General features: G+C 35.2%; 1 protein-coding gene and 1 long non-coding RNA gene across 6 annotated transcripts in view; one reads left to right on the top strand and one right to left on the bottom strand.

Moving 5' to 3' along the window:
- LOC125646367 (uncharacterized) overlaps positions 1–17,127 on the bottom strand; it is a 159,908-nt gene extending 142,781 nt beyond the window's left edge. Inside the window, exons 1-4 of one of the 5 annotated variants that reach the window (XM_056158886.1) lie at positions 17,046–17,126; positions 16,032–16,147; positions 10,562–10,624; positions 8,292–8,342 (exon numbers count right to left, since the gene is read on the bottom strand). The gene's annotated coding sequence lies outside the window, so the exon portion shown is untranslated. Of the gene's footprint in view, positions 1–8,291; positions 8,343–9,548; positions 9,732–10,561; positions 10,652–10,806; positions 11,077–16,031; positions 16,148–17,045 lie in introns of those variants that run through there. The other 4 variants (XM_056158888.1, XM_056158887.1, XM_056158889.1 and 1 more) reach the window with 4 other exon arrangements.
- Positions 1,602–6,386, top strand: LOC125679039 (uncharacterized). The gene is made up of 2 exons (XR_008801224.1): positions 1,602–2,252; positions 4,643–6,386. It is a non-coding gene; the product is annotated as an uncharacterized LOC125679039 (long non-coding RNA).
- Positions 17,128–17,500: the final 373 nt, after the last annotated feature.

The following is a 17,500-nucleotide window of genomic DNA, read 5'->3' as shown; positions in this document are numbered from 1 at the left end:
TAGCTTTATAGAATAAGCAAATTTAATTATAATTCAATAACACCATTAACATCTCTATCAAGATGTGTTTGTGAAATGCTGATACAATTAAAATTGTTGGTACCCAAGGAGAATTCTTGTCACAAGGAAAACATGGGAAACACGGAAGCACTAGCGCCAACCATTCACAAGTTATGGCCAAGGTTAAACTTTTCCAAAAGAAGGCCAACTCAAAGGTCAATGTCAAAATTGTTTGTACTTAAGGGGAGGTCTTGTCAAAAGGAATAAACATGTAAAATACATACATCTTAGCTCTAGCCATTCAAAAGTTTTGGCCAAGGTTAAAGTTTTTCACAAAGCGGGTCAAACTCCAATGTCAAAGTTGTTGGTACCCAAGGAAAATCTTATCACAAGAAATACACATGTGAAGCATGAAAGCCCAAAGCACCAATGGTGCAAAAGTAATGGCCAAGTTCACATTTTTGTAAGTTTGTTTTGAAGATATTTTATTGACATAATGTCAATTATAGGGATTGGACACCAGTTCCAACAACTGTTTGACCTACTTATAGCCGTAAAGTAGGTCAAGGATGGACCAATCCAGCTGAAATCCAATCTCACAATTCTTGAGGGAGATATTGTAACCAAACTTTAAAGTTGTACATGCATCCGTTACGGAAAAAAGTCCAGAAAACATGACCGAGGACAGACGGACAGCCTGCCAGCCACACGGACAGTGCCATAACATAATACGTCCCGTCTAATGACTGGTGTATAAAAACTTGGGTAATCCTCTCCCAAAGGTTCAAGTCCAGTGAAATTTTGCAAATGTGGGTCAAACTCTAAGGTCTAGGTCAAGACGTAATAGTTGGTACCCAAAAAAGGGTCTTGTTAAAAGGAATATACACGTAAATATGAAAGCTCTAGCTCCAACCAATCAAAAGTTATAAATAAGGTTAAAGTTTTTGTGGACAAATAGACAAACAGACAGATGGACAGAGAAAAAACTATGAGCCCCAGAATCTTCGATTATGGGGGAATAAATATGGTTTAAAATTGTACATTTCTTACTCTCTTTTTCTGTCTGTACTTACTGGAGATTCTTCAGATAAATTGACCTTCTCCTTCAAAATAGAGAGAACACACTAAGAATATAAAATACATAGTTTCATGTACAGATGTATTAATATGATTCACTGAATTAATTTTTGGAGATGATATTTAGTATTTAGGGGATCAGAATAACTAGTTTTTAAAACATATAAATAATGGTTCATATAATAAAACAATTACTGTATTGCTGTATTTTCAGTCAATATAGTGCTTTAGCCATGTTCTATGTACAATACTAACCTTGCCCTTTGGGCTTGGTGAATATTGTATATGGAAGGTGGCTAAATCATTGTCTTGATCTCAAAAACAGCAATAATTGTATAATATTGACCCGACACTCGGCAATCATGACAGACTTTCCTTTCAAAAGAGTTGTAACTCTGTGCAATTCCTCCTAACCTTTTCCCCCTTTCCTTGATTTCATACGAATTAACAAGAGGCCCATGGGCCATATCGTTCAACTGAGCACTTTGACTAAAGAAAAGCAGAAATCAATTCAATATTGAAAAGTTTGAGTATTTATATAAGTGGTCCCACACTACCCCCTTGGGTTGATGATTTGAACAAACTTGGATCTACACTACCCTAGGATACTCCTAAATTAATAAGAATAATCATTGTTTTGCTGTTATTGAAAAGACGATTTTTCAAGATACATGTGTTGCCTATATTTTTGTATGTAAAGCTTTGATGCCCCACTCTACCCCCTGGGTTCATGATTTGAACAAACTTGTATCTACACTACATGAAGATGCTTCTGTATTTTGATGATAAATCAAACCTTTGCTGTTCTTAGAAAAAAAGATTTAATATACATTTTCTAGATAATTCCTATATGTAAACTTTTGATCGTCTGTTGTGGCCCCATCCTACCACCTGGGGTCAAGATTTGAACAAAATCTTGAATCTACACCAAGTAATATAGCTTGCACACAAGTTTCATCTTTTCTGGCCCAGTGGTTCTTGGGAAGAAGGTATTGAAAAGATCCCATCAAATTATCATTAATTCTTAATTATCTACCCTTGGAATGAGGCATGGCTCATGGTTATTGAGAAGTTGAAAATTGTAAAAATTTACAGACGACAAACAACAGATGACACACGACAGATGGACGCCAGACACCTTTGATTAGAAAAGCTCACTAGAGCCGTCAGCTCAGGTGAGCAAAACAACATGTTTCTACTTATTTTTTCATTTCACAAGAAGAAACAGGTAAATTAGAATAGCGATGTTTTTGTCTTTTAGAAAGCAAAGTGAAATACACTTCACGAAAGAGGATGTCTATTTATATCAATAGTTCACAATTGTACCGAGAGTCTTCATGATACTGTCCTGAATTTGCTGCAATCGGTATTTGAAATATGTAGATTGATGTACGTAACTTTCACAATATGATGTACGTAACTTTCCGATTTGCACATAAAAGATGTACGTAACTCAAAAGATCTCCATTAAAGTTTTATTCATTTGTTCATTCAAAAAGCCCGATAGAATGCCTTCATTAATAAAAATCACATGTTAAATAATGCTACCAACATGCCATCAAATCAAACTTTCAATTTAAGCTATTTTAAGAAAATTTAGAAACATTCTTTCATATCTTATGATGTAGTACCTATAATACTATAAGTTAAAGAGCAATCAATCAAAAAAATGGCACATAAGAAATATGAAAATTTCGACATGTTACAACACTTATGTATATCATGCATATGCAGACGAGAACGCGTGAAATGATAATAAAATAATATATTGAAGGTAATTAATTGTACTCGGATAAAACAGACTCTGGAGCGTTGAAGATCACATGAAAAATTTCCACGAGAGTTAATTCCAGCAGAGTAATTTAGTCTACGTTGTATTGCAGCAAAAGAATACCAAACAAATCATGTTTGTCAATGTATCCTAAGAAATACCTGGTAAAAACATCCCCTAAATATCTATGCACATTTTTAACACACACACCCCCCACCCCAAAATAATAATAAAGAATTACTGAAAATCTACATAACCTGAAAAATTTAAATTAAACATCTTAAAATCAAGATCTTCTAAGCTTGTGAAACATTCATACAAGTTAATGATAATGATGTAAATTTCTCCTTTAAATGTTTAACTCCTTCAAAATACCAAGAAAACTAACCCCAAAACATCCATTTTACCTACCCCCCCCCCCCCCCCCCCCCCACCCCGACAGAAATACTACGGTTTTGTTGGACCTCCAAAAGACACCAAAATTTGTCCTCCCAAGAATAGGCATAGTCTTTAAATGGTACAAAATTTGGAGTAATACCCCCCCCCCTTTTTCCCCCTGTGTGCAGCATCTGTTCGTATCAAATATCTCAATAGGTTATAGAATGAGGTTTTCTTTTTTATAGCTAATGACATTCTTTCTCTGCCACAAAGTCTGTGCATTACTTCTCTGCTTGTTAAGTTGTTTAGAAAGCAAGCTTTAGGGATGGTCAAACTACGAGTGAATTGCACAGTTACGTACATCATATAGGAAAATTACGTACATCAACCAAAAATATTTTAATGAGTTACGTACATCACGTGTGTTTTTACACAGGAGTTTAACTCGTCCATTCAGGAGAAGCAAATGGATTTTACCATTCTGAACGATAAAGCGTAAAGAAATACACAAACTTGACTAATTAATATCACTGAATAGTTGATAGGATAAGATATAACCTAAATTGAAAAATTACCCGTTTCTTCTTCCGCCATCTTGGGATGTATGTAACTGCAGTTACGTACATCAGTTTAATACCAGTGTACCACAGGGATCATCAAATTTACAATTTTAGTAAAGGACTACCTGCTCTTTCTAAATATCCATTTACTTTCAATTTAGTATCAATAACAGTAAAGATTAAGTGTTTTCCACATAAACACTATATAGTAAGTTTGGCCCCGCCCTGGTGTCAGAACCCCTATCCCGGGGATGAAATTAACAATTTTGGTAGAGGCCTTCCTGCTCTACATCACTATCCATTTAGCTTTTCTTAAACATGTGCGGCTGTAGAGAAGAAGATTTTAGAAAATTGGTCAATTTTGGACAGTTTTTGCCCCGCCTCTAAGGCCCCAGGAATCCTGAAATTTACAATTTATGCCCCCCTTCTTCCAAAGATATTTCATACAAAATTTGAAAAGAATTGGAATGATAGTTATCAAGTAGTTCAAAATGTCTATTGTTCACACATTTCATAACTGACCATTTTGGCCCCACCCTGATACCAAAAACCCCTATCCCTGGGATCATATAATTTACAATTTACAATTTATACTTGCCCTTGGCCCAAGGACTCAGCGTGCCTGTGGAGCTAGGTTTATCCTTGACATCTAAATAGTAAATTGAAGAAAACATAAGAACATAAATGTACATGAATCATTAAGTAAAATGCATATATGCATGGAATCTGCAGTGTTTTCAAAATAAATACATAATAGGTATCAATTTATCAAACTTACATGTAATAAAAGTGTGGTATGATATGTGAAATATCAAAAGCACTAAAAATATTATCTTTGTTACCATTTCTTTTGCAGACAGCAGCTCCACAGTTTCCACAAAATTTATTTGTGGGAAGCAACCTCTCTCCACAATCCACACAAAACATTACTGTGAAATAAAATCATTACATCATTATATTTCCTTTTAGGAGTGACATGAGATTATTGATCATTAATCACTGTTTGCTATCTTCACCTTTTCATACAATATTCAATAAGATTACAATCAACTGTAACTTTAGTCACAAAATGAATGAATATAAAACTCATCAGCCCGACCCTTATGTGATTGTAATTATAATTGCTGATATGCATTCTGGGTGCCTTAAAGATATTTTAATCTAGCAAGAACCTAATACTGGAAGTGAACCTAATAATATCCCGATTATTACACACACACACACACAAACAAGTACACACGCACAAACGCCTCTTGAAGAGAAAGAAACAAGTTGTACTCAGTCTGACAGAGCTCCAGATAAAGTGCGTATCAGCGTAAATACTCATTAAATTTTACCAAATACGCATTAAAGTTTAAAATCAGGCGTACAATTACGCATTCGCGAATGTAAATACGCTTTACACTCCTAAAGTCATGCGTAGAGGTAACTCAATACACAACTGTATAAGCCTAACGGGTAATTATTATACTTCTTTCTTAAATAAACAGGTAGGGTGCGATCGAAAGCAGATGAAAACTTATATCATAAATCGTAAACGATTGATTGGTGGCACAGAAAATGGTACAGGACAAACGATATATATTTCTTCTGTTAAACTTACTAAGTTTTTACTGAAGTGTCGCTCCTGCAGCATTGTCTTGCTAACTATTTGAAAGTATTTGCAAGAATGGGAGTCACGCATTTATTTTTACCTACTTCCGTCACACATGCACTTGTTTTACACAGATGGAGGAAAACCAATTCTTGGTTAACGGTACAAGGTTAGGGGAATCCGGGGAGAGTAATTTGCAGTGAAAACAAGGTGCAAAAATATATATATGGGCAGAATTAGGTTCGTCTAAATTTTAAAAAAATTAATGCTTTAGAAAGTCACAAAAACTTTAGACTTTGAAACTGGTATGTTTTGGTTTAAAATGATTTTAGTTTCTCGGTTATAACACTTCAATTTACAATATGACAAATAGTTTTGTTGTTTGTTTGGTGCTTATGAAATTTTTTCAACACTGTACACACAATCACAGGGGATTCTTATCCATTTTGTTCTCAATTTATATGCTATATATAAATTATATATAGATTGAGAACAAAATGAATAAGAAGACCCTGTGGTACAATAAATGATTGTATGTTTACGGGTGAAAATTCTCTGTAGTTCTTTTATCATAAAGTCTTCATTAACATTGGGATTTTGAAATTTATTGTTGAGGTATTAAATTTTAAAATGCCAGACACACAGACATATGATATCTGATTATATTTAGACTAAGTGATAAAATTTTGTATTAGTGGCAAACAGCAAATATAATCAGTGCTAAAATATTTCATCACTCTGTCACAACTAGGATTATGTACAATATTATAAATATTGTTCTAATTTTCTCTTTTGGAACATACCATTGCTACAAGGGGATTATCATATGAATTTAATTTTTTTTTTAAATTAGATAGGTGCGCATGGTGGTGGTGGTGGTGGGGTTAAATTATCATTATATTGAAATGCATTTTATGTTCAAAGGCAGTGCTGTTTAAACCCAATTTTACAAACTTGAAAGGTTTGGGCATTTTTATTATACAATTCGTAACTTGAAAAGATTGAGAATAAAAAAAAAAAAAGAAATATGTAGAGGCAGTCGACTGCTGAGACCATACAGTCCAGAGCAGTGTCGTGCATCAAAGGTTAAGCAAGTCATAGTGAAGGCAGTAGAAATAAAATGTATATATAGCATAAAAATATTTCAGTCACATTCATGTACATACATGTTTTAATGATTTTTTTATATCAAATCCTAGCTGAGAGAAAATTCATGTCATGAGTATTTGGCAAATAGATATTGTTTAAATTGAACCTGATCAAAGCATGAACATTACAAAATATGTACATACAAGAAGCTGCGCTCGCTCAAACGGCAGCACTGTCAACATATTATAAAATTATGAGATGAACGAATTTGGTTTTGACTCGAATTTCCTCGATAGGCACACATACATTATTATATTATTCTTTAAGAGAGTAGCGTAATGGGGCGAAAACGATGTAGAAACATAATGACTTGATCTATATAACTGAACGAAAAACACAAACCACCCACCTTGTTATCACAATAACTTCTGAGTCTTCAGTGCAGCGGCATGCAGCTGCAGCATGTGCAGATAGAAGGATGTAATCTAAGTCCTTGAAAATCTTGGCCTAATAAATCTTCATCACCGAAAATCTTGGGCAATAAATCTTGGCGACGCTTGGGAAATCTTGACAGCGTTTTTTTTGTTTGAATCATTCGAACATGCATCTTGGCCAGGGCAATCTTGGCGACGCTTGAGAAATCTTGACTGCGTTTGGAAGTCATATATCCTGGCGCAATGCAATCCTGACTTTGCCAGGATTGAAAATCATGACCGACCAGGTTATCAATCCTGACTTGGCCATGTTTGAAATCATGACCGACCAGGATTGAATGGTCAGGTCATCCTGACTTGGCCAGGATTGAAAATCATGACCAGGATTGGATGGCCAGGTTATCAATCCTGGCTTGGTTATGTTTGAAATCATGACCGACCAGGTTTGGGTGGCCAGGTGAGGATTGGATGACCATGTTATTGGCCAGGATTGAAATCATAACCTGACCGGCCAGGATAGGATGTGCCAGGATTGAAAATCATGGCTGGTCATGTTTGCAATCCTGACTTGGCCAGGATAACATATCCTGGCCGGCCAGGATTGATTTACAATGAAATATATAGAACATGACCTGGGGGTCCCCTATGGCTTTCCATAGGTCAGGATTGAAAATCATGGTCAGGTCAGGTTTGAAATCCTGACTTGGCCAGGATTGTAATCATGACCTGTCAGGATTGAATTACAATGAGATATATAGAACATGACTTGGGGGTCCCCTATGGCTTTAATCATGACCGGTCAGGATTGAATTACAATGAATATATAGAACATGACCTGGGGGTCCCCTATGGCTTTCCATAGGTCAGGATTGAAAATCATGGTCAGGTCAGGTTTGAAATCCTGACTTGGCCAGGATTGTAATCATGACCTGTCAGGATTGAATTACAATGAGATATATAGAACATGACTTGGGGGTCCCCTATGGCTTTCCATAATTTTCTCAAAAGTTGGTCAAAGTCCATGGCGAAGGCCACAATGTTAGTCACTTTCGATCACGGGAATCGAACTCGAGTCGCAGCGATGCGAAGCGAGTGCGTCATATATCTATAATCTATATTTCCATTATATCGAACTGACTTGTATGAATCACTTCTTGATCGTAACTATACCGATGAATTGATCAACTGAAACAATTAAACTGTAAAAGATGAGTAGCCCGTAGCCATCAAAATCGGTATCATATAAAAATGTTACCACATCACATTTGGTTTCTTTTTGTCAATATCTGATTTGTATTTGTAAAACAAATGTCATACGCAATTCTTCAATACAATTTAGCCCTACCCGACCTCTCCAATGTTTAAAATATTTATAATTAATTACCCACCTCGGTACTTCCAGCTGGGGTCTGTATTTTTCTGTTGTCAGATTTGTATTCCTAAAAGGATGTACGAGATTAAATACGTGGTTTCATTATCGCTATTTTTTTTTTTTTTTAGATATACAGGATTTTCCTGGAATTTCAACACAAAGGTTTTCGTCGAAAAAAAAAATCATCTATTGAACAATTGCTGTAGAATCATTTAAATTCGTGAGGGCCAATTTTCGTGGATTGCGGAATCTTTACGGGTTCGTGTGGACGTAATTTCGTGGATTTATATATTTGTAAGAAAGATAACTCTGGAATGTCTTTATTCGTTGAGGATGTAAATTCGTGGGAGAGGGGTACCCACGAATTCCACGAAAATTGAACCACCACGAATTCTAATGATTCCACAGTAGTCCCTCTAAAATATCTAATGTAATGCAATAAATCCATATCTTTCATTTGATGCCATGCATTTTGGAAATTCTATGGTCGTTATAACGATCTAGTTTGCCAATACAACCTATCATTGGGTCAAATGCTGTCTTACGTGTTTCACACCGATTGTTAGGCCGTTCTTGGCACCCTGATTTTACTACGCATAACTCCGTTTACCTGGTCAAGATATAGGGCTCACGGCGGGTGTGACCGATCGACAGGTGATGTTTACTCCTCCTAGGCTTCTGATCCCACCTCTTGTATATCCAGGGATTCGTGTTTGCCCAACTATTTATTTTGTGGTGCATATAGGAGTTATGAGATTGATCACTGTTCGTTATCTTCACCTTTCATGCAAGAATGGGTGAACGTCCGAATGAAGTTATGATAAACATAATAAAATCAGACCTGAGGATGATGTTGAGCAAAACTAAACTGTTATCACGAAGTAAACTGAATCTAAATTGAAACCATACCCCCACCCCCATCCCCACCCCATATTATAACAATAAAATATAATGCATCGAGAAAAAATTATTAAAATTCATTACAATTTCGGCAGTGACGGTGAAGTTGAATTTTATATCTTAAAACGACACACACTCCGTGTATAACATATGTTACATGCATGTTGCTGAAGGATGCTATTTAAGATAAAACATGTAACGGAAATCAAGCATTACTAGATTCAAGCATGCACAAATAACATCATTATCATGTGAGTAAACTATACATAGTATTTTAACATAGTGAACGTGTTAAAGAAAAGTATTGTTTCCTTAAAAGCAAGTATAGTACAATGGTCTATTTATACATGAGGTAGACTTTGAATCATCTTACCACCAGGGAAACAGGCGTCAAGTATGAGAGTAGAATGTTTTCCAGAGATGTCGCATCATATTATAGCCTATTTCTTTTATTTCCGTAAAATGGGGAAATATTCTTTTTATTTCCTTAAACGCATTACAATGCATAGAGGAAGCTTTATTTTGCGCATGTCAAATTTAAAAAAGACAGACGCTTCCCTGATTGTAAAACCAGATTCTTGTTACATTTAAACTTCCTTCACTTACTGCCAGTCATTTATTTTTTGAGAATTTTTCTTGATACATTCCTCATGTTTTTATATTAAACTGGAAGTGTCATCCTTGGTGTCAAGCTTTCATAAATGAAAAAGCTATATATGTTTCCCGATTAGATAAGTTAAGATATTGTCTTTGGTTTTGATTGGCTTTATTTAGTGAATAGAATTCAGGATATATTGAGCTAATTATGAGCAAATAAACCCCTGAATATGTTCTAGCATGAAGTACGCATGGTTTGTGTTAGAATAGGAGTTAGGGACTGCTATTAATCTCAAGGTTTAGTATATTGTCAATAAGATATTCATACAGTTTATAGTAGCTTTTCAGTTTATTGAGTTCTCCTTAACAAATCCTGTATCAAGGTGTTGTAGATAGTAGTAGGTTTTATACTTAGTATACATCGTCCATTTGGACGATGCTTTTGAATTGTCAAACCATTAATAAAAGCTAGCATTGCAACAGATCGATTGATATCTGCAATATCTGTGAGGTCATTGAATGACACAATGCATATTCATCCCTCCAAATAAACATTTTTTGATCTACAATATCTCTTGCTAGATGCAAATGCTAAATTAAAGCAGTTGACCGTGCATTCTTATCATATCCTTTACACATAGTGCCTAAACCTAACCATAAGTCAAATGTGTAATTAACCCAAATAGTACAATGCGTTAAATAATTAAGATATGAATGCCCTTCGTCTTGAACTTTGTTTTTTAACAAATACATGCTTAGAGTGTATAGAATGAAGAAGTATTGTCTTACCTGACGGAACACTCTAATTTTAATCCCAGCAGCTTACACATACATGTACCATTTCTCTACATCCTGTTATTGCAAAATTCATCATGACGTCTAGACAGAAATGATTATCATAATTAATTTTACTATCCAGATCTAAATTGTTGTTGCATGTTGCAGCGACGAAGATCCTCTTAGTTATTCTATTCTTATGCAAAACTAAACAATTTCAAAAGTAGAAGACATTCCATATTGAAACTGAAACCTACAAATGATCGTGAGTTTCAAAAATCCCAACCATATATGAGTCATGTTCTTTGAAGAAATGGTTTACGTTATCAATCAATATTTGCATGAACATGACTAGTACAGACTCCAGAAATCATACAAGTGCATCAAAATTGGTACCATATAAGTTTTACATCTATTAGATAAGAAAAAACCCCAGTTGTATGATGGGCATAGTTGGCTCCAGAGAGAGAGAGAGAGAGAGAGAGAGAGAGAGATAGAGAGAGAGAGAGAGAGAGAGAGAGAAGTTGCATAACAGACATAGTTAGCTCCATAGCATATCTTAATATACGAAATGATATTTCATAATCAATGGCACGAAAGATAAAAGCGACGTAATTAACCATCATTATTAAATGCATGTTCTATAAAATCATACAAGCAACACAAATGTTATGTAAATCTAATTTGTAATGTTCAATTGTATCTCTATGATAACTGTAAGATGATTATTACTATATTGGACTTTATATCTAGAACATTTGAACTGCATAAATTTAGAAGGGTGTTCGGTGTATCATGTATGAGTACATCCAAGGATTAAAGAATTAGCGTCATAAAGAGAAATTAAGATAAACAACACATGTGCTTGTTTGTTCTTCAATTATATAACATTTAGGTCAGGGACTCATATTACATTGTAATGCTGGCATTTGTATTATTGTAAGCTGCAACGTCAAAATGGGGTTTGGCGAACTAGTAGGAAAATAAAGTTTTCGGTGTAATCAACATCGTAGAAAACTGCCCCTTCTTTATGTCCGTTCAAATTGTTCAGATAATGACTTGACAATTCCAATAGAACAACATCAGAGAACATATTATGGATATGTCTTAATAGCTAAATGTAATATGTGATATAAATTTTGGATGAAGAATAGATAAGCATACTCCTCCTAGGCACCTGACCCCATCGCTGGTGTGTCTAAGGGTCCTTTAATTGTTTGCCCAACTCTATTTTTATATTGCTTATATTACCTCGCATGTTTCTGAATTTTTTACTTTTTTCAGCAAAATTAATTCATTTCATGCCTAAAGCTACTTTACATGTGTTCTTAATGAAACAGTTTGCGTAGTATTCGAATTTGAAATCGATGAAATTCAAATCTTGCGATATGCATATTTTCTTCGATATTTTACCCGCCATTATCTGTGACGTCATATGCGACATCGATCGAGCGTGAAGATTTGAAAATAGTTGTTAGTCATTTCATATACAGATTGGATTTAATGGACAAAAAAGCCAATTATCACATTTATAGCTTGTAAGTAACACTGCATTAGGGTGTTTTGTGCCGTTTAAGAGTATACTAGCTGTCAGTAGAAAGGATTTAGACCGATTTTTTTTTTCAATCTTCGAAGGAAGGTATGAGAGAAAAGACGTGGCTATTTTTTGTTGTGGGCACAAGGACTTTGTCATAAAGATTGGTCCCTGTACTTTTTCAAAACAGCATTTGGACAGAGATGTATATAAAATGCATGCAAATGGTTCTATCGAAGCTAAGCACAGTTACATGTAGGCCTACAGGGTATGTATTCCGTTTTGGTTTTCAAATTCAATACACACTCGCACCAACTGAACTTTACCTTGTAACAACATACATGCATAACTTGTGCTCCCAGTTCCCAGTTTCTACCAACTGGTAGATTTACACAAAAAAAATTAAGATAAAAATAATTAAAATTTCAACTATAAATAATAAAATAGTGTATTTATTAGCTTTGAATTGAATTATAATGCTTCCATTTTTTTTTATGAACGCGCAACAATACGTGCCGTGCTCCTATACTTCCTAACAACGTGTAGATTGAAAAAAAAATAATGAAAAATAAAATTGCTTGATTAAAATAAAGTATTGCAATTTTTATTTAATCTTTTTTTCCCTTCGAAATGCATCCATGACAGCAGGCCTAGTCAATGATACCGTATGATAATTTGCCTAATCCAAGAAAATAAATTTAATGATAATGACAGTTTATTAAAAAAAAAAACACCGCTAATTACAGATGTTTAAAGGAATAACATTACCTTTATTCAAATAGAAGTGTTTAGACAGCGATCCCATGTAAACATTATGAATATTTACTCGCAATTGCAGATTTCATACTCGCTTTCCTCGCTACATGTGGCTCGCTATTTGCATGCACTGGGGGCTAAAACATGTCAGTTCGTACCCTGTTGTTGTTAGTATATATTCATAAAATTCGTTATGTGTTATGTATTCGCTCTTCATTTATTATCAATACGAATAACTTATAGAAATTAAAAAAATAAAGTTTTTCTAAAGGTAAAATAAGCTCTTGATTCATGAAAATGCTACTAAAGTCCTTAACACTCGTGTGGCAGGGATGGAGAGTGCACCAGACTAATGAAAGCCGCATTGCCGTGAGTTTAGCTATTTGATTAATTATTATTTAAAGGCACTGGGATGATATATTATTTAAAATATTTAGCTAAAATATTTGTGGGGATATTAGTTCACATCTAGACGTTATTGTGCAAGTATGGAAATTAACCAGGATTCGAATTGACCGGCTACCTAACATGGCTACGTCAACAAACGAAATCATTTGAAGCTGGGAGTTTTCAGGTCGTGTGCAGGGCCGTAAATTACATGGAGGCGGAGGAGGCAGCTGCCTCCTTCAACTTTTGAGTTAAAAAAAATTAAAATTTAAAGTTCATTAGAATTTATGTTGTTTCCAATAACTAAGAACATGATACCTCCCTTAAAAAGCATTCCAAATCTTTCTTTTAGAATGAGTTAGTCAAGTAACATCTTAGAAGGCCCTAGAATCAAGGATTTTGCACGAAACGTGTTCAGTGTGCACAAAATGTGCTCAGCGTCCAGACCCAGACCCCCGCCTTATTTCCTGCCTCCTCCAAATTGAAGGTTAATTTACGGCCCTGCGTGTGGGGCTTTAATGAATATTTGAAGGTATGTTTAGACACAAGTATAGTAGGAACATATGTTAAGAATTTTTTGATATTAAATTTATGAGACAGTAACTCAAAAATACAACGATATAAGGCCTCAACCGTGCGCAGCTTTTTGTGCGCCGTAAATCGAAGGTTTTTATATGGGGTGGCTCTGTAGCTCTCTGTTATGTCAAAATATTTTTTTCAGAGAGCTACAGTTCTGCAGCTAGCTTTGATAAGGCTCTGTCCACGTGCTAAATTCGGGTTGTTTTTTGTCCTGTTTTGGATATAGATACTAATGCCAATATTTTTTGCTTCGCCCTCAATCAAGGTCACGCCGTAAGACATGTTATACATTTATTGGGTACCTGTAAAGTGCAAAACGAAATCGAAACGAAACGATACGAAATCTACCAAAACGAAACGAAACCCAGCGAAACGAAACGAAATCTACCGAAACGAAACGAAACCTACCGAAACGAAACGAAACAGATTGTATAACCGAACTCTTTTAATTATAATAATTAAAAACGGTATCTTAGGCCCCTATGAAAGTTACCACATAAAAATAAAACTCGCATCCCCTTTGATGTAGGCTTTCGGCTTGACTAATACAAAGTTTTAAAAGTTGGAAGGGGGTGAGTAAGCACAAAGTACATATCCGAAGTTGATTAAATACCATGTGTAATTAGTTTTGGTCCATAAATTTCAGAACGTAGGGTTACAGTCTCATAGGTCACAGGTTTGGGGAAACACACTGAACGAGGGTGGGGTCGGAGACGATATGAGAAGGGGGTGGCTTTAATCAGACTGGAAATATGTCAGTGGCCTCTCATTTACAAGTACAGGCTGGGTTAAATTTTACTCGCCAATCGAAGGAGATGGACATTTTCAGAAGCCAGGGGTGTCAGTCCGACATACCTAGACGTACGTCGTGGTAGAACTTTTATCGCTGAATGTACTACATTGATATTGAACAAGTAACTTCTGATATTTTATTAATCTGTATACGGTGTGACCGTTGGACCGAGGGAAGCATGAAATGGTCATTGGCGTATCCCAAGTGATAATCATAATTCCGATAAGTACGGTAGATTATGATTCATTAATTTAGTCGTATTGCTGTTTTTCTATTTGATGACTGACTAAAAACTGTAATGATAATACCGAGCGGAGCTCGGTCGGGCCCAAGGCCCGTCCGCGAAGCAAGGCTCTAAAGGTAACACGTATACGTAAAATAAAAAATGAGAAAATCTGCCAATGAATACAGATAATCTCTATATACGTTCACTGAAAATTTTGTGATCCATATGGGCGCCGCCATTATGCTTTGTTCATTAGTTGCTTCTACAGTTATTCGTGTTTTAATTTTGAATGCCAAAAATACAAGACTAACGTGCAATTTGTAATTCAAACACCCAGTTTGTTAAAAATGAATGGTATGATTATTACCGAGCAAAGCCGAAGGCCCGTCCGCGAAGCAAGGCTCTAAAGGTAACACGTATGTAAAAGAAAAAAGTCAAAATCAGCAAAAGAAAAAGAGATAATCTCTATATACGTTTTAACGGCCTTTTTCATTGCATACGGAATGTATTATTGTTGTTTATAATTGTTTGCTTTGAAAAAGAGAAAAAAGTCGAGGCTAAATGTCACGTCACAATGCACAGTTTACGTCGCCTTGCGTTTTATTTCCCGCGTTCAATGAATAGGCGGATCATGTAAAACAGTTGTCCCCATATAAACTCCTTTAATACTGAGATGTTACTGGGTGTTTAACGCAAGGAAATTTCTTTCAAAATATATATTTCTAAATGAATCATAATCTACCGTACTTAACGGAATTATGATTACCACTCGGGACACGGAGTTACGTACATGCTTCGCTCGGCCGAACGGTCACACCGTATACATACTATTGTTACACTCTTTAGCCAATCATCAATTAGAAAAACAGCAATACGACTAAATAGATGAACGAGTTCATGAGTTTCTTTAAATAAAAATATACGATATATTTACGCTTACTTGTTACCACTTTGAATTTATTGGTTAATTTTGTTTTGTTTTAACTGTCTTTTAAAAATTGCAAACGGGGTGTATTGTTGTTTATAATTGTTTGATTTGAAAGAGAAAAATGTCGAGGCTAAATGTGACGTCACAATGCATGGTTTACGTCGGCTGGCGTTATATTCCCCGCTTTTTAAATGAATAGGCGGAGCTCTCCCTATAGGTAACACGTATATACATGTTTAAAAGGAAAATATAGAAAACCAATGAAAAATTAAACCATACCTATGGAACTTGAAAATTTCTGTCCCAATGGCGTCGATTCCAATACTAGCGCGTGGACATGTATTTCTCCATTTTGAATCTCGTGTACCCTTGGAAGTTAACGTCGTTCTGAGATGCTGCATGAAATCCATAAAAACATGTAAATCTTATTTTCTTAATTATATATAATCACTCTTCGATTTAAAACGCGTTTGTACAATGAAATGTCTCCAATTTTTGTGTATTTGCTAAACACCGATGCTGAATATGACGTCACAATGCACTGTTTACATCAGTTGCATAGCGTTTCCCGCGTTCAATGAATAGGCGGATCAAAAATGTCTAAACTTAGAATACTTTGATTTAGATCTGTCCTCACACGTTAGGTGCTAATATTTCGGGACATTTTTTTGTCCTGTTAGGGATTTAGATAGTAATATTCCAATATTTTTTGCTTCGCCCTCAAACACGGTCACGTCGTAAGACATTTTATTTACTAATTTCAGTCATAAAACGCGTGAAATTCTGGAAAATGGGGTGGGGGTTAGTTAGAATAATCTAATTGCTTCTCGGGACAGGCCCGTCGTAGGAAATTACATCACTTTAACGATACAACATTCTATCGGGGAGGGGGTGTCCTCCTCTACTTACAACATTAATGTTCTATTATTTTTACATGCAAAGCTGGTTATTTTCACGTGTATGAAGTAAACCTATGCATTGGGATTTTTTTTATTAACGTTAACATATATGTTGGCGTGATTACTGTAAAATTATACAGCAACATCTTTGCGGCCTTCTGCACTGTTGATAATGACACTTCTCGAATATACTACCTGGAAGTCTTAAACTACTGTTACGCAAGCGCACTAAGTTCCGGATCAAGGAAAGATAACTCATGTTTTCGGATTGTCTTATAATCATTATTGTTACAGTTTTTAATTAATCATGAAATAGAAAAACATTAACGCGACTAAATAGATGAACGAGTTCATGAGTTTCTTTAAATAAAATATACGATATATTTACGCTTACCTTTTTTACCACTTTTAATGTGTTGGCTAATTTTGTTTAGTTTTATCTGTCTTTTGAATCGCAAACGGGGTGTAATCTTGTTGTTTGATTCGGAAGAGAGAGAAAAAGTCGAGGTTGGATGTGACGTCACAATGTACTGTTTATGTTGGCTGGCGTTATATTCCCCGTGTTAAATGAATAGGTGGGTCCTGTAGTTATCCTCATGTATCCCCCTTTAATATTTAGATGTTACTGGGCGTTTAGAGCAAGGGGAATTTCATAAATGATAATTTTAAAAGGAATCATAATATACCGTACTTTATCACTCGAGACACGCCAATGACCATTACTTGCTTCGCTAAGTCCAATGGCATGTACATATTATATACAATATCTCCTTGAAAAGAAAATGCGTTATGTATGTCAGTGCAGTTGAGATGTTCCGACACGTCTTGATGACAGATATATGAGATGAT

This window comes from Ostrea edulis, chromosome 3 (assembly GCF_947568905.1).
Source record: "Ostrea edulis chromosome 3, xbOstEdul1.1, whole genome shotgun sequence".
NCBI lineage: Eukaryota > Metazoa > Mollusca > Bivalvia > Ostreida > Ostreidae > Ostrea > Ostrea edulis.
The sequence above is the reverse complement of the archived record's forward strand: the minus strand, read 5'-3'. Positions and strand labels throughout refer to the sequence as shown.